This window comes from Trichechus manatus, unplaced genomic scaffold (genome assembly GCF_000243295.1).
Source record: "Trichechus manatus latirostris isolate Lorelei unplaced genomic scaffold, TriManLat1.0 scaffold00013, whole genome shotgun sequence".
Lineage (NCBI taxonomy): Eukaryota > Metazoa > Chordata > Mammalia > Sirenia > Trichechidae > Trichechus > Trichechus manatus.
The window spans coordinates 8,818,707-8,840,033 of record NW_004443949.1 but is presented as its reverse complement, the minus strand read 5'-3'; positions in this window follow the sequence as shown (position 1 = coordinate 8,840,033).

The following is a 21,327-nucleotide window of genomic DNA, read 5'->3' as shown; positions in this document are numbered from 1 at the left end:
ATTAACAAAAAACACATTACATAAATTCATTACAAGTTATGGTTTAATGTATTTCTGAAAATAAACAAGTTAAAATTATATTAGCTTAAAGGAAAATTACCACGCTTGCTAACCTACTATCTTAAAAAAAAAAAAATGAACTATTTGTTAGTGTTAATCTCCCTGCTTTTTTGTTCAAGCAACCTCGTTCTTCATAATTTTTCCATTAAAATGCCAGGCAAGATCCCCACTCAGGGCATTTGCACTTGTTCTTCCCTTTGTCTGGGCTGCTCTTCCCCCAAATTTCCTCATACTCGTCCTTTATTTACTTCCACATTTTGCTTAAGCGTCAGTTTCTCCGTGAATAGTTCCTGCACTGTAAGTAAGGTCCTACAGACACTCCAGCCCATCTTATCCACTTTTCTACCTTTTTTCATTATAGCAATTACCACCTTGTAATTCACTGGTTGGTGCCGTGGAATTGATTTTTGACTCATAGCAACCTCACTGGACAGAGTAGAATTACCCTATGGGGTTTTCTAGGCCGTAATCTTTACGGATGCAGATCACTAGGTCTTTCTCCCTCTGAGATGCTGAGTGAGTTTGAACTGCCAGCATTTTGTTTCGCAACTGAGCGCTTAACCATTGTGCCACTAGGGCTCTCTGTAATTTACTAGGCATCAGGTTTGGGGGCTACAAGTCTTGCTTTTCTTTAGTTTACTGACATTAATTTCTAATTAGCTTATTTTACTTTAGTAGCTGGAAAATACAAAAGAAAAACAAAAAAACCTTATTTATCACCAGTTACAGAAAACCAACATACCTGAAGTATTTATGAATTTTTTATTATAAGTTCTGATAGCACAGTCTTTCAAATGGAGTACATTTTCTCCTAGCTTGTCCGTTCATTGTGTTCATGTGCACCAATTTGAAAATATTAGTGCGTCTTTCCTCAACATTTCTCAATTGTAGGAAACAGAATTATTTGAGCAAAAGCTAAATACTTTTTCATTGTTTACAGAGAAGTTTGCCTTACTATTTTTAACAGAAAGAATATAACCATTGAATAAAATATTTGGAAATATTTCCATCTTTAACAACCATTATTATTGAATATTTCTAAATTAAATATCAAAGCACATTATTGTTAATTATTAACCCCATTGCCATCCAGTTCATCCCGACTCATAGCAACACTATAGGACAGAGTAGAGCTGCCCTGTAGGTTTTCGAAAGCTGTAAATCTTTAGCGAAGCAGACTGCCATAGCTTTCTCCCGCAAAGCAGCTGATGGGTCCAAACCACCAACCTTTCCATTAGCAGCCTAGTGCTTAATCAGAGATCCTTTAACAATTATTTTGACTTAAATATTCATATTGTTCATATATGAATCTTGTTCATATATTGACTTTTTTAAAAGTTAAACTACATGTCTGAAACCACGCGTATATTTTTCTTAAAAGCAAAGAAGGCTATACTCATGTTTTATATCAATAATTATTCAACTGAGCATTTAGATCCTGATCATGGCAGAAAATGGTTTGCAATAAAAGCATGGATATTTTCATCTGAAAGAATTGGCCTCAATCCACTCCTTTGCACATCAGGGAAACTTACGAATTTAATTAAAGGGCTGATTATACCCTTGGGTTCTGAATGGTTCTAAACAATGGATGGAGAATATACATACTTTGCTTCCAGTGGGCCCTTTAACTATAAATCGGTTGCTCTCATTATAATTAAATTGCATACTCAAGCTATTATTAAACATTGTTTTAAAAGTTTTTTCTAAAATTTTCAACATCCTCCTTTAAATGAATATTGAAGATATTGAATAGATATTGAAGAACGGTATGTAGAATTTTATCCACTGAACAAATGTAATTAAATATAAATAATTACATAATTCTAAAAAACAATAAGTTTTAAGTTATGAGATAGTATATATGTATGTATATATTTTCATTTTATTTATATACTTACTATATTTGTTCATATAAATGATTAAGTTCTCTTGCCTTACAAGTTGATCATAAACTTCAAAATCTGAGATGATTTAAAAAATTTGTTGGTATAGAATTATAATCTTGAATTCCAATCAGCTCTATGATTTAAAAAAAAAAACAGCATGTTTTTCAATTTAATTTAAATGGAGAACATTGCTCTGCTATTATTAAGCTATAATTAAATTATAATTATAAATTATAACTGAAGTCATTAAATGAAGTCAATTTTAATTTTTCACTACTTTGTTTCAATTTATTCCTCTTTGTAACTAAATTTGCGATCTCAATTACTTTTAATTTTCCATCAAATGGAAAAACAAAGCAGTGAATTCAATATAATGTTTGGTCTGATGAGGCATACTTTTGGAAGTAGTGTCACAGGAATAAGTTTTGAGTTGAATTAATTACACTCTTCTCTGCTATAATCTTGATAAGTATTTCAAAATTAAATGCCAGAACATGTTATTGATAACAATTACCAAGAGTCTTAAAACAATACTGAAAAAGGAGCCCTGGTGGTAGAATGGTTAAGTGCTCAGCTGCTAACAAAGAAGTCTGCGGTTCGAACCACCAGCCACTCTGTGGGAGAAAGATGTGGTAGTCAGCTTCTGTAAAGATTATAGCCTTGGAAACCCTATGTGGCAGTTCTAATACTGAAACCTTAAACGTTTTGAAATGCCATCTCAGATTAATGTACTCATTCCTTTTCTTTCTGTATGAGTTTGAGTGTGCCTGTGCACGGATGTGTGTGGCAACCAACATTCTGCCAGGCACAGAACTGAAAGGTGGAGTCGTGATTTCAAGCAGCTCATACTTCAGGGTCAGGGATAGAAAAATATTCTCTGTTACCCTCTGAATGATTACATTCTATGATGGGGGAAGTGTCAAGGTGCTATGAAAAAAAATTAGAAAGGAACACAGAAATCAGACTATAGCTTGTGGGGAAGGGTTTTGCAAAACTTGCTGCCTGGGCTGCATTTAAAAGATGCTGAAAATATAATCAGATAAGGGGTGGGGGGGACTGGAAAGCATATGCCATCCTTAAAGAAGGAGATTAGTTGTCCACTTACAAGCTATTCCTTCTCTACAGACAGGTAAGAGATATGTTCAAAGAGCTAAGTAAAGCTAAAATCACAACAAACCGCAGTATAAAACCCGTCACCGTTGGGTCGATTCCAACTCATAGCGACCCTATAGGACAGAGCAGAAGTGCCCCATAAGTTTCCAAGGAGCAGCTGGTGGATTCAAACAGCCAACCTTTTGGTTAGCAGCCATAGGTCTTAACCATTGTGCCACCAGGGCTCCAACAGTCACTATAGTGATTAAAAAAAAATGTATACAATGCCGATGGTAGCTGGGTAATATGGGAAAATATGTTTGGATTTTAGGGAGTTGATAAACAATTTGAGACTTTTGCTGAAAAGAAAAGGGAGGCAATGATATTAGAGTAATTGAGAATATATGTGTGTCTATACACATTTTTTTCCCAAAACATGCACCTATGCACCTTAACACAATTTACTCCATGTCCCCTACACTGTGTTAGGATGTCAATTCCGAGACAAGCACAAAGGATAAATTAATATAATATGCACCTTCTTGCTTGAACGTACTCAGAATTAATGTTAAGTCAGTTTAGATGTGGTTTACAGTGACCCAGTTGCTGGGCTAATCAAAGATTCATTCCCTATCGCAACAGAGATGAGTCGTGTGAGAATGCAGGCCCGATCTAACAGATTGTGTATTTCTGCCTAGTTTCCATGTTAGAACTCACCAGTCTGTTTCTCTATCTTGCAGGGACATTGATCTATATGATGCCAACCATTCATTCATTTCAAAACAACTATTCTGTATGTAACACATGCCAAGTTACATGGTAGATGTAGGGATGAAAATATGTGCTATACATTCACAGATTCTAGGAAGACCACCAATTCCAAATAGCTCATAAATGTTCCAGATCTACTCAAATAAAGTGTGCCATGGAAAGGCTGATTTTTTGGATATTATACTAACAACCACTTTTGAAATGTGAACTCTTCTACTCCTTCAAATGAGCCCTGGTGGTGCAATGGTTAAGTGTTTGGCTGCTAACTGAAAGGTCTGTGGTTAAAATCCACCAGCGGCTCTGCATGGGAAAGACCTGAGGATCTGCTCCCATAAGGATTACAGACTGGGAAGCCCTACAGGGCAGTTCTACTCTGTCATATGGTGTCACAGTGGTTAAAAGCTCAGCTGCTAATGAAGAGGTCGGCAGTTTGATCTACCAGCTGCTTCTTGGAAACCCTATGGGGCAGTTCTACTCTGTCCTATAGGGTTGCTATGAGTTTTAATTGACTCAAAGGCAACGGGTTAGGTTAAGTCAGGTTATGAGTCAGAATCGCCTCTACTAAACAAGAACAATGACAACCCCTTCAGAAATACACTTTTAGGGACGTATTGTTTGTACCAGAACAGATAGCTAGGACAAAATTTTGTCCCTTTTTGAGCAGGATCCACTCTGTCCTCAGTCTGCCTCTTCTCCCTTAACGACCCAAAATTACTCCAAAAAACTCTCAAGCAAGTCCTGAAACTGTGATATAATCTAAGTTTTGATCAATTATATCTATCACTTTTACAATAATTATGAATAAAACTAAAGTCTTTCTTAATTATAATTGTTTTAATCCGGGGCGCAAAAAAGTTAGCCAGATAGAAAAAATATAGCTTGGGGCTCATACGATAAAACCGAAGAAATGGAGGTTGAAAATTAAAATGCATTATGCACAGACTAGATTATGAACATTTTGGTGTGAAGTCATTAGAAAGAAATATAATAAGGAATTATTTATTCAATCATTTAATAAATATTTATTACATGCTGACCATTTGCCAGGCACTCTTTTAGAGTCTGGGATACATCAGTAAGAACAGGACAAAACAAAGCGAACAAAAATGAATATTCTTGTCTGTGCAGAGCAGCATGCAAATGCAAGAGGAGACGAAGAGAAAACATTAAAGCTAGTAAATACATAAATTATATAGTATACGATGAGTTCCACAGGACAAAACAAACAAACAGTGGCTCACATAAGGATCATCAGTCGTGTTCATTGTCGGGGGGGAGGGGGAGGGGGCAAGGGGTGCCTTATTAAATTGTGCGATCGGGGAAGCCTTCACTGAAAAGGTGAGGTTTGAACAAACAAATACTTAAAGGAGGTGAGGGATTTAGTCAAACATATATCTGTGAACAGTTTGTTCAGAACCTACAATAAGAGTCCGCTGTTGTATTCAAAGAGATTAATTTTACAAGGTGAGCAGCGGTGGTTCGGTAGCGGAACTCTCACCTTCCGTGGGGAGACCAGGGTTTGATTCCAGGCCAATGCGCCTCATGCACAGCTATCACCCATCTGTCAGTGGAGGCTGGTGTGTTGCTGTGATGCTGAACAGGGTTCAGGGGAGCTTCCAGACTAAAATAGATGAGGAAGAAAGACCTGGCAATCTACGTCTGAAAATCAGCCAAAGAAAACCCCATGGATCACAAATGTCAAGGGTTACCATGAATCGAGGGCTGCCTTGAGCACAGCTATCAACAACCATAATAATATTACATGGACTGAGGGTAAAAAGGAAGAATAGCAAGAGAGGACTCAGAAATACCAGGGTCAAATCGTGCAGGGTTTTACAGTCCATTGTAAAGATGCGCAGAGATATTGTAAAATGAAATCAGGAAGTGTTATGAAATTTGGTGCAGAGGGGTAATATAACTTGACATATTCTGAGAAATCAATCTGTGAGGAGACAGGGATGGGAGCAGAAAATACTACTGGAGACTGTTACAGACAAGCTGAACCGGGCTGACAGACACATGAGAGATTCTTAGAATCTGTGAATACTTTGCATGCACAGGCAAAGGATTTGCTGACAGTTCGGATGAAAGATGCAAAAGAAAAGGAGGAGTCCAGGGTGAGTTCACACTGTGGCCTGAACAAAAGGAGGAATCAAGGAACAATCAACTAAGATAAGAGTCCTGCTGGTGAAGAATGTTTGGTGGAGTTCATGTTTAATTTACATGGATAACTTGATGTGTCTATTAGACATCAGGAGACCCTGGGTATCACAAAGCTTAAGTGTTCCATTACTGACTAAAATGTTGGTGGTTCATTCCCACCCGTAGGCTCCTCGGAAGAAAGGCCTGGTGACCTGCTTCCAAAAGGCCACAGCCCTAAAAGCCCTATGGAGCCCAGAACTGCACACATGGAGTTGCCATGACTCAGAATCAACCGAATGGCAAGCTGTTATTTTGTTTAATTAGGCATCCAGTGGAGTGTAAATAAATATAAGAGAATGAAGTTTGAAAGAAAGATACATGCAGGAGCTATGAAAATGAGAGACATGGATTTATAGTTAGTATTTATAGGATCGCTATAAGTTGGAATTGACTCAGTGGCAACGGGTTTGGTTTTGTTTTTTACATATAGCCTTAGTACTGTATCAGATGACCAAGGGAGTGAGTGTAGAGAGAAAAAGAAGAATAAGGACTGAACCTTGGAACACTCCAACTTTAAGAGGATGGGGGAAATATGAATTACTAATAGAGACTGAGAAAAGAAACTAGCAAGATAAGACAAAACACAAGAAGGGAGTACAATATCCAGGGAACCAAATGAAGAAAGTAGATTATGGGGAACAAGTTGCTTATTGTGTCAAATGTTCTTGGTAAGCCGAATAGTCATTCATTAAATACCTATGTACATTATCTCTAGTCTAATAAAGACACCTGGGTTTAAGGGTCCTACAATAAGTAAATCATTACTATATTTCCAATGCTTACCTTGAAGAGTTGTTCCTTAACTGTTTCTAAACACTCATTCATTTATTTATCAAATATTCATAAAGCACAATGTACGTTGCTGGTAAGTTCTAGATACAGAGAACAAAGCCAAAGCAGTGAACAATAAAGACTAATTTCCTACTCACAACAATTGCATAAATAAATAACCCACCAAAAACCAAACCCACTGTGTTGAGTCAATTCAGACTCATAGTGACCCTATAGGACAGAGTAGAACTGCTCCATGGGGTTTCCAAGGCTGTAATCTTTTTCGAAGCAGACTGTCACATCTTTCCCTCAAGGAGAAGCTGGTGGGTTCAAACCACTGACCTTTTGGTTAGCAGTCGAGCACTTTAATCACTGTGCCATCAGGGCTCCTTATAAATAAGCAAACATGTATATAAATATGTCAGGAGTTGAAAAGCCCTATTAAAAATAAGGTAAAGTGATGTAAGAAAAAGCTTTACTTTCTCTTGCCAATTCACAAATACTTCCCTGATAAGATACTATTTAAGCAGAGACCTGTAGATAATGAAGGAATGAGTCATGAGAATATCTGTAGAACAACAGTCTTTCAGGGACAGAAAAGAGTAGGTGCAAAGCAATGGGAAAAGGGGGAGCCTATTAAAGGATAATGGGAGGGTCTGTGTGTTAGGAGTCTGTTATAGATTGAATTGTGTCCCCTCAAAATATATATCAACTTGGCTAGCCCATGATTCCCAATATAGTATAGTTGTTCTCCATTTGTGATCTGATGTAGTTATCATATGTGTGGTAAATCCTAACCTCTATGTTGTTAATGAAGTCCTGGTGACATGGTGGTTAAGAGCTCTTGCTGCTAACAAAAGGTCGGCAGTTCATATCCACCAGCTGCTCCTTGGAAACCGTATGGAGCCGTTCTACTCTATCCTATAAGGTTGCTATGAGTTGGAATCAACTTGAGGGCAAAGTTTTTTTTTTTTTTAATGATATTAATGAGGCAGGATTAGAGGTAGTTATATTAAAACATATCTACAGGATTAGGTTGTATCTTGAGTCAATCTCCTTTGAGATATAAGAGATTAAATAAGCAAACAGAGAGAGGGACCTCATTAGTGTCAAGAAAGAAGAGCTGGGTGCTGAGTGCATCTTGGAGCCAGGGTCCCTGTGCTGAGAACCTCCTAGACCCAGGGGACGATTGATACCAAAACACATAGAGATCTCCAAGGAACATTGGGCCCACAGATGTTGAAAGAAGATGAGTACCTTCCCCCAGAGCCAACAAAGAGAGAACACCTTCTCCTCTTACATCTTCTTTCGATGCTTCCTGCCTCTTTCAATATTCTGCCCATAGAGTCCTACAATATTGCAACTCAAGGCTTGATTTTTCTTTTTTCCAGTTCTTTCAGCATGAGAAATGTTGAGGAGTTCTTCCCATTTGGTTTTCTAACTCCAGGTCTTCAGATTTTTCATTTGAATACATTACTTTCTCTTCTCAAGCCACACTTTGAAATCTCCTGTTCAGCCTTTCACTTCAGCATTTCTTCCATTTGCTTTCAAAGCAAATGAATTCCCTATTTTAAGTTAAAGCATTGTGATGATTTAAATAAACATGGAATTGCCAGTATTGCCATTTTCAGACTTCCTATGTGTATTTTTTAAATTAACACAATCTTGTTTCCCTCAAACCATTCATGAATGACACTTCACTTTTTATTTTTACACACTTATGACAATATTATTAGTCAATGTTACAGCTTCTTGTGTGCCAGAACCTGTGCTAAGTGCTTTTTCATATACTATCACATTTAATTCTAAGTGATATATTTTGCAACTTAATTTCAAACATATAGCAATCAGAACTATATTATGGAATTTAAACTTTTATTTATTACTGAATTTCTGAAGTACATTACAAAGTCCCTGACTGATGGGGGTTAAGAGAGAAGCTCTTACAACAATTAGTTATATGACAATTAAGAACAAAGCAGCACAAACAGGGCAATCCTTTGCTTTTCCATCTCTAAGAAGTACATTCCTGTTACCTATTGTTTTCATTCATAGAAAAACAAAAACAAAATAACAAACAAGAACAAAAAACAACCCTGCAGTAAAGAGGCTCTTTTAGAGGAAGCGAAGTTATAATGCTGTTCAAAGAGAAAAAGAAGTCTGCACCTGTATTAATATAAATTGTTGCCGTTGTTAGGTGCCATCGAGTCCATTTGTACTCATAGCAACCCTATGTTCAATAGAATGAAACACTGCTGGTCCTGCGCCATCCTCACAATTGTTGCCATGCTTAAGTCCATTGTTGCAGCCACTGTGTCAATCCATCTCTTTAAGGGTCTTCCTCTTTTTCGCTGACCCTCTACTTTACCAAGCATGATGTCCTTCTCCAGGGATTGGTCCCTCCTAATAACATGTCTAAAGTACATGAAACAAAGTCTCACCATCCTTGCTTCTAAGGAGTGTTCTGGCTTTATCTTTTCCAAGACAGATTTGTTAGTTCTTCTGGCAGTCCATGATATATTCAGTATTCTTTGCCGACACTGTAATTCAAAGGCATCAATTCTTCTTCGGTTTTCCTTATTCATTGTCCAGCTTTCGCAAGCATATGAAGGGACAGAAAATACCATGTCTTGGATCAGGCACAGCTTAATCCTCAAAGTGACATCTTTGCTCTATAAGACTTTACTATGGATTAAATAGTCGATAAACAGACTATAACTCATATCAATATATTTATTCTAGTAAGAATATAAATCTGAGGATATTGTGAACAATGCAGTTTAATATAGGAGTTAAGAGCCTTCCTCCATCTGGCATATGTTATCATAACTTCCAACATAAAGTGAATATAGTGTTCTTACATATTTTGACATTTCGTTATCTAACTAGTACATTATTTACTTTTCTTATATTTATTAGTAAACATAATTATCTCAACACTTTCACATAAACCACTTTATGATTCAGAATGTCGAGTGTCCAGTGTATCCAGTATGTTATCTCTGAGAAACTACTTTGGTAGAGTCAGTGCGTTCAGGATTTTCAATCCAGATTGCATGTATGAAGTAGTATTTTGAACCTTGAATTGTTTTAAAGCAGATGCTATGCCTGGCTTGGAGTCTTGGGTGATGCAAACAATTAAGCACTCCACTACTATCTGCAAGTTGGCTAGTCGAACTTAGCCAAAGGCAGCTTGGAAGACAGGCCTGGCGATCTGCTTCCGAAGGTTACCATAAGCTGGAACTGACTCAATGGAAACTATCAACAATAACTACATGTGTGGTTTAGGGAGTATGTCTTGAGGATTCAGGTTGGTTACAATGTAGGTAATATTTTCTACTTTATCCTGTAAGTTATGTATTTTCCAAGTAATTTTGTATCTTTGTCTAACTGTGGATCTCAGTGAACTCTGACCAACAGACGCAAAATATGCCAAAGTCATTACTGTTTGCAATAAAGTGTTTCTTATGAATGTAACATTAATCTGCCACTATGTAAAACAGTTAGAGTAATAACTTCATAGATTCTTTATTATATTGTATGCCAGTTTCAAGAACAATACAGAGCCTTTAAATATTAATTTAAACCAGCTCTGGAAATATGAATTAGGTTATTTTTTTAATCATAATAAAGTGTAACTTCATGACTAAGTCTTAATAGTGAAGTAAGGGGTGTTCTAACAAAATTTAATCTGTTTCTGGACATGTGAGATAAAGAAATGTTTACAATGTTAATTTTCTTTAGCCATTAAGAGTTTGAGGTTTTTAGGTGCATGTGAAACATATCATACCTGGAAAAAGGAGCAGAAAAGCGAAACAAAACAAAAAACTTCTATTTAGAGAGAGGGGCAGAAAAACGTGCTGAGCTCAGAACTGCAACTGAAGGAGGATGAAGAGTACTGAGGAGGTCACACCGTGAATACCCAAGGACGAATGCTGGCCTAAAAGGGCACTTCGTCAGAGCAATATCCCCACTGCCCCTCCTACCCCCACCATTAACATCCATCTCAGTGGAAACAGCTGTGAGTAACAGAAAACGGTGGAGAGAGACATCCAACTGAGACTCAGTTCAAAGAAGAATCCTAACCTTGAGGCAAGAGGTGGCGTTAGCTGCCATCAAGTCAGCCCAGACTCATGAGGACCCCATGTGTGACAAAATAGAACTGCTCCATAGGGTTTTCTTGGCTGTACTCTTTACAGAAGCAGATCTCCAGGCCTTTACTTCTGCTGTGCTGCTGGAAGGGTTCAAACCACCAACCTTTAGGTTAGTAGCACATTGCAATCTGCTTGCACCACCTGGGCTCCTGAGGCAAAAAGCAGACAATGAGAAAAACATTCTGCAAACCAGCCGACCCTAAAGACAATGCGATGCTAGAGAAATGTGAAGACTACTGAAATTTTATTTTCTTAAATAGTATTGAGTTGACATCTATATCCATTGGAATATAAATTGACTTTATCCTTATGAATTAAAACTTGCCTAGCCTCCCCACCAATCCCAGCCCAGTCTTCTCTGTACCCATACACGGGAGCTTGTAAGTTTATAAGTACGTACACCTAAGGCCACCCCTCAGTAATATTTATATTCCACTCATACCAACACCATTCCCATACTATGCAATCAGTTGCTTATGTGTCTGTTTTTCCTCTTCTTTTATTTACTACTTACCTGACAAAAATTCAATATTGTTGTCTTCTCTGAAAATATGTCCGTTTGTGTTCACCACCTTCATTTTCATTGACTCCCTACATATTTTTGCACTAACTTCCTGAAAGAAATTTTGCTGTTGTTCACATGGTTTCTGCTTTCCTTAATATTCTATCCGCCTTTTCAAAAAAACAAAAAAATCTAATCTGAATTTTTCTCAATACCATTGACACTGTATTTGCCGTAGTCTTCTCTCTTCATCTCATCATAGCAAATTTTGACACGTTGTAAGCTGTGTAACACTATATGACTTCTGTTTTTCTGTCTCGTAGCACTATCCTTTTTTACTTCTCATATGAGAGATCCTAGTGTGAATATCCTTGGGGACTGGATTTTGCTCCTGGTCAATGCCCATCTACAATTTATTCCTGGGTGGATTCATCAAATTTTATGACTTTAAATACCATTACATTAATATTCATCTATCTTTATTTCTGGTTTAGATTTTTCTTTTGATTTCAATACCCAGCTATCTATTTGGCATATTTACCTTAGTTTATACAGGCATCTTAAGTCTAGCTGAAAAGATTAATGTGATTATCTCCTATCACAGTTGGCATCATCTCAATAAATGATGCTGTAGATTCCCAGTTATTCAAGGCAGAAACTGAGTAAAAATTTCCTTGTTATCCATTTCCTACCAAAGCGATTGTGTCTACCTCAAACGTAGTTAAAGAGCCTTCCACTCTGCTCAGTCTCCACTATAAACATACCAGTCACAAATATCCAATATTGTAACCTTTTTCTGGAATACTGGTATAGCCTCCTAACTAGTCTCCCTCCTTCCGTTCTCTACTTACGACATTCTGCTGTTGAAAACCAACCAATGGCTTCCATTACAATTAAAATAAAACACAAACTGTTTTTCATAGCCACAAAGGTCTACCAGGGTCCGATTCCTGTTTATCTCTGACACTTCGTCTCATGCCACTCTCCACTCCCAGCTCTTTAGAGCCACCCAGGGACCTGGTTTTAAGGCCACAAAAATAATGTAATTAAATGGTGCAAAAAGGGAAATAATAAAGAGGAAGACAATGTGGTGGGAGGAGCACAGTGGTGGGGAGGGCACGGGGACAGGGGAAGCAAAATATTTATGAAAGGAAGAAGAGTGAAAAATATAACAGGTGGAGGAATATTAGGTAACTTTTTCTTTGCATTACAAATCCTTCAAATAAACTTGTATTATTCCTAGACTACATCAGCATATTGAATTGTTCTTCTCCCATGAGTGTAAGAACAAAATAAGAACGTCTTCAAGCAACAGGAATGTTTCTACATTATTTGTAATTACATGAAATGTTAACTACAGGAAGTTGCTCTATCTTTAATTGGACTATAAACTCAACAAATATCTGATTTTATCAAGGTGATTCTAACTCATAGTGACCCTATAGGACAGAGTAGAATTGCCCCATAGGGTTTCCAAGGAGCAACTGTTGTATTTCAACTGCCAGCCTTTTGATTAGCAGCCAAACTCTTAACCACTGCACCACCAGGGCTCCTTAATTGGACTATTAAAAACAAACAAACCTATTGCCATCGAGTTGATTCTGACTCAAGCAACCCTATAGGACAGAGTAGAACTGCCCCATAGGGTTTCCAAGGAGCAGCTGGTGGATTCGAATTGCCGACCTTTTGGTTAGCAGCTGTAGCTCTTCACCAGGGCACCACCAAGGCTCCAAAAGTGAACATCTATGACTATAAAACCAAAAAACCAAACCCTTTGCCTTGAGTCGATTCCAACTCATAGCGACACTATAGGACAGAGTAGAACTGTCCCATAAGGTTTCCAAAGAACAGCTGGTAGATTCAAACTGCCGACCTTTCGGTTAGCAGCCAAACAGTTAACTACTGGGTTACCAGGGCTCCATCCATGACTACAGAGGGATGTAATTAATTAATATGTCTATATAATATTTTAATGCTAGTTCCTATAAAACACCTTGAACACTCCTAAAAACCAAACTCACTGCCGTCCAGGTGATTCTGACTCATAGTGACCCTATAGGACAGAGCTGAATTGCTTTATAGGGTTTCCAAGGCTTTTTTATCTTCACGGAAGCCGACTGCTACATCTTCCTCCCTGGGAGTAGCTGGTGGGTTCGAACGGCTGACCTTTCAGTTAGCAGCGGAGCGCTTTAACCACTGTGCCACCAGGTCTCCTACCCTAAACACTAGATATGCATTGTTTTCTGAGCTTACCTATGCTTTGGGAAAATGCAATTAATATTTACCTACATTAGTTACAAGATCTTCTGAATTGAGGTATATTTTTCACTTTCCCTAACTTGTAAGGATGAAACAACAAAATAGCTTTTATACTTGCACCAGCTGGAGCAATTTCAAAACAGGGAATTTTTATTCCTTTTGTTGCTGCTACCACTGTGATAGAAGCTACCGATTACAGTCGGAACAACACACTTTCGGGAAAGAATCTCACCAGCAAATCTCTCTCTCAGGCTGGAGCTGTGAGAGCACAAACTCAGCAGCAAGACCTTCTTCCCTGTCACCGCTCCAAACAGACAGGTGCGGCAGCTCTTCGTCTTCATCGTAAAGACGGGAACATCCCCTAACCACTGTTACCGTCATTATAAAATTCATTCCTCTATAAAATGCCTGTATCTCCTTGATTCCTTGGGGAGCTTCCCAGCATGACTTGCAATAAGCTTTGAAAGTAGTCGTGATATTTGTTTAGAGACTTCTCAGTGCTAAGATTCTTTTCATATGCAATTATAGAGGAATTCTACTACGCACACACAGACACACACACACAGACACACACACACTCATCCTTTCTAAAACCTTATTCAAAAAACTTAGAAGTTGGCTTAAATACAATTAGTGATAGTCTTGAGATAAATTCATAGGCAAGATCTGTTACTTTTCAGACATATATTTAAACAGGATACGACAGTAACAGCTCAATTTGACCTGATCAATAGCATTTAAGATTTTATAGAGTATATTGCTCCTGAATCAAAAGAAAAGGCTGAAAGATGCCTTTCTCGTTTTTTTTTTTGCAGTACCAATAATTAGAAATGACTTCAGCAACAATTTCCAGGTTTCAGATACTGAATATGTCTGAATAGGTGTGGAGATGTATTATCCATGGTCAAAAGGAAATGAAATCAATAACACTCATTGTATTCAGATTCTATCACCATAGATCTTAAGGCTGAAACCTAACATTTTTGTAAATATACTATAGAGGTTCATAACATAGTATACACACAACCCCCAATACTTCATGGAAAAAGTTCATGGAGTTCATGAAATGTCTGTTTTTTTTATGCAAAACTTTAGTTTTAGAGAACAGTGCAGAGTGTTTTGAGTAGACTGTTTATAATCTTAATCAAATTCTCTGTGTCCATGCCTCTCCTGCAATATTAAAGAACCTCCAACTAAAGTTGCTATTTAGAATTCCGAAATCATTTGCATATGACAAGTTAAAGGGAAGAGAATGTAGATAAACACGGGAAATTTAATAAATTAGAAACATTCGTTTTATGAGGAAGTATCAGTAGTAAAAGTTAAAGAGAGTGTCGTTCAGAAAGTCAACACAGCTCTTATGCAGGAAGAGGAAAAAATCATCAAAATTGATTAAATATAAGCTAGTCATATAAATATATTTCCATTGCTTTATCATTTGACATGATTGGCTGCTAAGCGAAAGGCTGGTTGTTCAAACCCATGCAGAGGCTCTTAGGGAAAAAAACTTGGCAATATGCTTCTGTAAAGACTATAGGCAAGAAAGCTTGTGGGCAGTTCTTCTCTGTCATATGGGGTCTCTATGAGTTGGAATCAACTGGACAGTGCCCAGCAGCAACAACAACAGTATTATAAAGTTAAGTATGATAAATATAGTTATAAACAAACACTTGATATAATCATTAACATGTATTATTCCTGAGATGAGACTTATCTGGACTTGATTTTCCTACTCAAAGCTATGAACTGATTTTCAAGAATTTTGATCCCACTACCAAATTGTTTCTAGAAAATTCAAAATACTATCCAATCTGATTAGTTGTAGATGGCTGGGCTCTCATTAAACACATACCAGCATTGAGTTTTATCTTTTAAAATATTCTACATTTGATTAAAGAAAAAATATTAACTTATTTCTAGGCTTTTAAAAATCTGTCAATGACATTGCAAATTTGTATTTTTTCACAGTCATTGTCAATTTGTATTTGTTTTACAACTTTGTCCATTCATTATTTTTGTTTCGAAAAATATTAACTTTGAGATACAAATTTACATCTGACAGCATATTGGAATTTTCCCGTATGACTGATATGTATTACCTACAGTTCATTCTTTTCTAAAAAGAATCACTTTTTACTTATTTAACTTAATTTTTTATTTAACTACTTCTTAACTATTAAAAATTTCATATACATGTATCTTTTTTTGGGAAAAATTGATTATTGATGCTTCGTTTTATTGCCTCAGATATAGAAATTAGCAATTTAAAAATATTTTTCTGTAGCCTAAATTATTGATATTTTGTTGACATATTATTTATATGCTTAAAATAGAGGAGCAATCTGTTTTACAATAAAATCAGTGAAAATTTGCTAAATCACAGCATTTGCCTTTTTAAAAATATTCAATTTTCAAACTTTTTTCTGTCCATTATGTCCACGTCTAACTTTGTTAGGTAGCTTCATGAGAAGACGAGGTGGTATGCGAGGAATTTTTAGTAAGCTTCCCTGTTATCTTGAATGTCAAAACAATAGAAACAGCTTGCACACAATGCCAATTTTATAATTGTATACACAAATTCAAATTTCAATGTTAACCAAAATATCTGTTCTTAGATAATAAACATATCCTTTCTTTGCATTCAGGTTTAAATTTTAGGAAAACCAAATAAGTTAATGAATATTGTATGAGAGGTATTGAGGAAATGAGACCATACATTGGGAGACTAGATAAAGTTATTTTCTGTTGAAAGGTTTGCTCATTTCCTTGCAATTCTAGTAATATATTCATGTGGAGCCCTCAACTGGACTGTATGATGGAGAATGCACATGCTGTATGCTGGATAATTAACATTGCATGTGTGCATATGATCATTAAAAAACTGAAGTTGTTACCCTGAAGTGTGTCAACATTTAAGAAGAAACCAGAAGAATAACAGTCCACGTCAAAAACAAAAACAAAATAAAACAAACATAAATGATGCCTAGAAAGATGAACGTAAAACTGTATTGGAAAGAGAGATTATCATTAATAATATAAAGTTTAAAAGAAAGTAAATGTTAAATGCTTCCATGAGGATAGATAGTAGATAGGTAAATTATATCCATTACCACACACCATACACATACATATGCATGTATACACCTACCCTCACATACATACATTTACCTTATTTATTTTCTTACATTTAATCTGTGTATTAAAAGTGTCTTTTGTTTTTGACACCTTCAATCGTATTAGTATATCTTGGATAGAGATATTTCAGTTTTAGTGGCTATGGAAGGAATGAACTTTTCTTTTCATTAAATAATTCATATTATACACAAACATTTGAAAATGTAGATAGACATAAAGTAAAACAGAAAACCTACAATACCATAAAATACATAAAAATATTATTAGATATACTTCTGTCATGGATTGAATTATGGCCCCCCAAAAAAATGTGTGTATCAATTTGGATGGGCCATGGTTCCTAGTATTGTGTGGTCGTCCTACATTTTGTGATTATAATTTTATGTTAAAGAGGATTAGGGCGGAATTGTATAACACCCTTACTAAGATTACATCCTCCATCCATTGTAAAGGGAGTTTAGGGTGTGGCCTGCACCACCTTTTATCTTACAAGAGATAAAAGGAAAAGAAAGCAAGTAGAGAATCGGGGACCTTCTACCACCAAGAAAGCAGTGCCGGGAGCAGAGCACGTCCTTTGGACCTGAGGGCCCAGCTCTGAGATACTCCCATACCAGGGGAAGATTGATGACAAGGACCTTCCTCCAGAGCCGACAGAGAGAGCAAGCCTTCCCCTGGAGGTGATCCCCTGAATTTGGAATTCTTGCTTACTAGACTGTGAGAAAATAAATCTCTCTTTGTTAAAGCTATCCACTTGCGGTATTTCTGTTATAGCAGCACTAATGACTAAGACAACTTCCAAGGTTTTAATATACATACACCCATGTATCTGTCACAAAAAGAAAGATATTGTACATTTTTTGTCAAGACTTACATGTTTCATTTAAGACAATATCATTAAAATATTTTAATGCCAATAAATAGTATTTTATCATAGAATTTTACTATTTCAGACTTATTTGAAGATGATCATTGCTAGAAATAAAATGAGCATACTATGTCAATAAATAAATGATAAATTAATGCTAAAATCCAGTTTCTGGTTAATTAGACTAGGACTCACAATTTCCTGGTTTCTCAGTTGTTAACTGTTACTTCAGAGGCTCTGCAAACATGGAAGATGCCTTTTCTGAAATTTTAGAAATACAAAAAGAGAAGTTTACATAGTTTCTGCATTGTAAATATGGACTTCTTGGCCATGAAAATACTTACAGGTATAAATTTTCTTGAACAATTTTCAGTGACATTCAGTCAAAACGATCATGATCCATCAAATCTTCAATGAGATTATCACACCTAAAGAAGCATCAGTCACATGGTGAACTCTCAGTCTACTGGATTGAGGCTTTTGGGGGCTCCAAACTCCCTTTTTTTTTTTTTTTTTTGGTTGGAGTGAGCCTTTAAAACCTAGTTTGCAAATTACATATTAATAATTATTTTATTACTATTCCCTGCATACATTAAATTCTTGCTGTAATGACCATACCATTCCTTAGACACACAGCATTGAATCTGATTCTATGCTTACTAATTTTTATTTTTCATTATTTTGCCAATGCTTAGTGCTTTGGAAATTTTCAATGCTTTCTTGGAAATTTACAAAACAGAACTCAACTTCAAGATCACATCCTAAGTTAAAACACACCGAATTTTCTCCTTATTTTTTGTGTCTATCTCAAATATTCGGCTCTCTCCCCACGGTACCATCAGTACTTTAAGGGCTAGAGGCTCTCTGGCATCCCTGGAACACACATATACACACACATACATTCATACAGACTCAAAAACACATGTGCATCATACATTTAGCATCACCGGATTTAGCACAGGACAGGTCACATAGCAGTCATTCACTAAATTCTAATGAATTCTTTTGATAAATTAAGGTGTTTACTACATTTTATGCAATAATGTGTGCCTTCTATGTTTGTTTGCCAACCGAGCCCTCCCTCATGAGATATTTTCAGAAACACCACTATGTCCATTTTTTTTCTGTAGTCTTTGATCTTCATCAGTAAATGCTTCAAGTCCTGTTCCATTTCAGCAAACAAGGTTGTGTCATCTGCATATCGCAGGTTGTTAATGAGACTTCCTCCAATCTTGATGCACCGTTCTTCTTCATGTAGTCCAGTTTCTGGATTTGCTCAGTATACACACTGAATAATTATGGTGAAAGGAAACAACACTGACATACACCTTTCCTGACTTTAAACCACACAGTATTCCCTTTTTCTGTTTGAAGGACTGCCTCTTGAACTATGTACAGGTTCCACATGAGCACAATTAATTATACTGGAATTTCCATTCTTCAAAATGGTATCCATAATTTCCTATGATCCACACAGTCGAATGCCTTTGCATAGTCAATAAAACACAGGTAAACATCTTTCTGGTATTCTCTGCTTTCAGCGAAAATCCATATATCAGCAATGATCTATCTCTCGTTCCACATAGTCTTCTGAATCTGGCTTGAATTTCTGGCAGTTCCCTGCTGATATCGTGCTGCAAACATTTTTGAAGTATCTTCAGCAAAATTTTACTTGCGTGTGATATTAATGATATTGTTTGGTAATTTCTGCATTCTATTGGACCACCTTTCTTGAGAACGGGCACAAATATGGATCTCTTCCAGTCAGTTGGTCAGGTAGCTGTCTTCCAAATTTCCTGGCATAGATGAGTGAGCACCTCCAGCACTGCATCCCTTTGTTGAAATATCTCAGTTGGTATTCAGTCAATTCCAGTTTTTCACCAATGCCTTCAGTGCAGCTTGGACTTCTTCCTTCAATATTATCAGTTCTTGATCATATGCTACCTCCTGAAGTGGTTGAACATTGACCAATTCTTTTTGGTACAGTGACTCTGTGTATTCCTTCCATCTTCTTTTGATGCTTCCTGCATCATTCAATATTTTTCCCATAGAAACCTTTGCTATTGCAACTGGAGACTTGAATTTTTTCTTCAGTTCTTTCAGCTTGAGAAATGTTCTAACTCCAGATCTTTGAACATTTCATTATAATATTTTATTTTGTCTTCTCGAGTCAATGTTTGAAATCTTCTGTTCAGCTCTTTTACATCATCATTTCTTTCATTCACTTTAGCTACTCTATGTTCAAGAGCCAGTTTCAGAGTGTCTTCTGACATCCATTTTGGTCTTTTCTTTCTTTCCTGTTTTTTGAATGATCTTTTCCTTTCTTTGTGTATGATGTCTTTGATGTCATCCCACTACTCATCTGGTCTTCAGTCATTAGTGTTCAATGCATCTAATTTATTCATGAGATGATCTCTAAATTCAGGTAGTATATACTCTAGGTCTTTCTTGGGTCTTGTGAAATTGTTTTAATTTTCCTCAGCTTCAAACTGAATTTACATATGAGCAATTGATAGTGTTTCCTGCAGTCGGCCCCTGGCCTTGTTCTGACTGATAATATTGAGCTTCTCCATAGTCTCTTTCCACAGATGTAGTCGATTTGATTCCTGTGTATTCCATTTGGCGAGTCCCACGTGTATAGTTACCATTTATGTTGTTGGTGGTAATTATAAAAGAAGAAATTCAGCTGTATTTTTTTTCTGCAGATGACCAAGGACAACATTATGAAGCTGACACTAAGATTTCATTCTCATTATCAACAGTGTATACAAATAATTGTTATTATTACTACAATTAAAAAAAATGTTTTCTTCAAGTGACTTCAAAAGGAAAAATGCTCTTATTTCTCACTATCAGAAATTGCAGCAATTTAGTAATTATTTTTATCTCTTATACACTGAAATTTTTATCCCCTTATTCTATTTCAGGACCCTCATGGTTAAGAGCTTGGTTGCTGACAAAAAGGTTAGCAGTTCAAGTCCACCAGCTGTTCCTCGGAAACCCTATGAGGCAGTTCAACTCTCTCCTATAGGGTTGCTATGGTCGTAATTGACTCTGTGTCGGTGGGTCTGGTTTTGTTTTTTTTATTCTATTTCACTCTTTTTGATAGTTGATAGGGAAAACAACACAAAACAAAAACAACCTCAGAACCTAAAATGTGGCTGTTTTCTATCAGGAGTCCAACATCTGGACATATACCTTTTGTAGTAATAGCAACTGTGACTTTTGTGTGGGTATATACGTGTTTGAGTGTGTATATGTGTGTGCTTCTTCACATTTTTCAGGTACCTCAGTAATGTATTTACAATATTCCTAGAAAGTATGTTTTTAAATAGTTTAAAATTCCTTTCAAAAAAAAAGTGTTGCTATAAAGAAAAGAAAATGTGCCCCATTTTGTGAAATATCTGTACTTGAAGTTGTTCAGGAGATATATATGTGTACTGCTCAGATAGTTCGTACATAGCAATCTCTTAAAAATATTAGAAGATGGGAGAGTCCGGCAAGATGGCGCTCTAGGCAGAAGCACCACGCTGTCCCTCCACAGCAAAGATCCGAAAAACTAAGCCAAACAGAGAATCAACAATCCTGAAACCCTAGAACATCAAATGCAGAGATAAAGAACTCAGC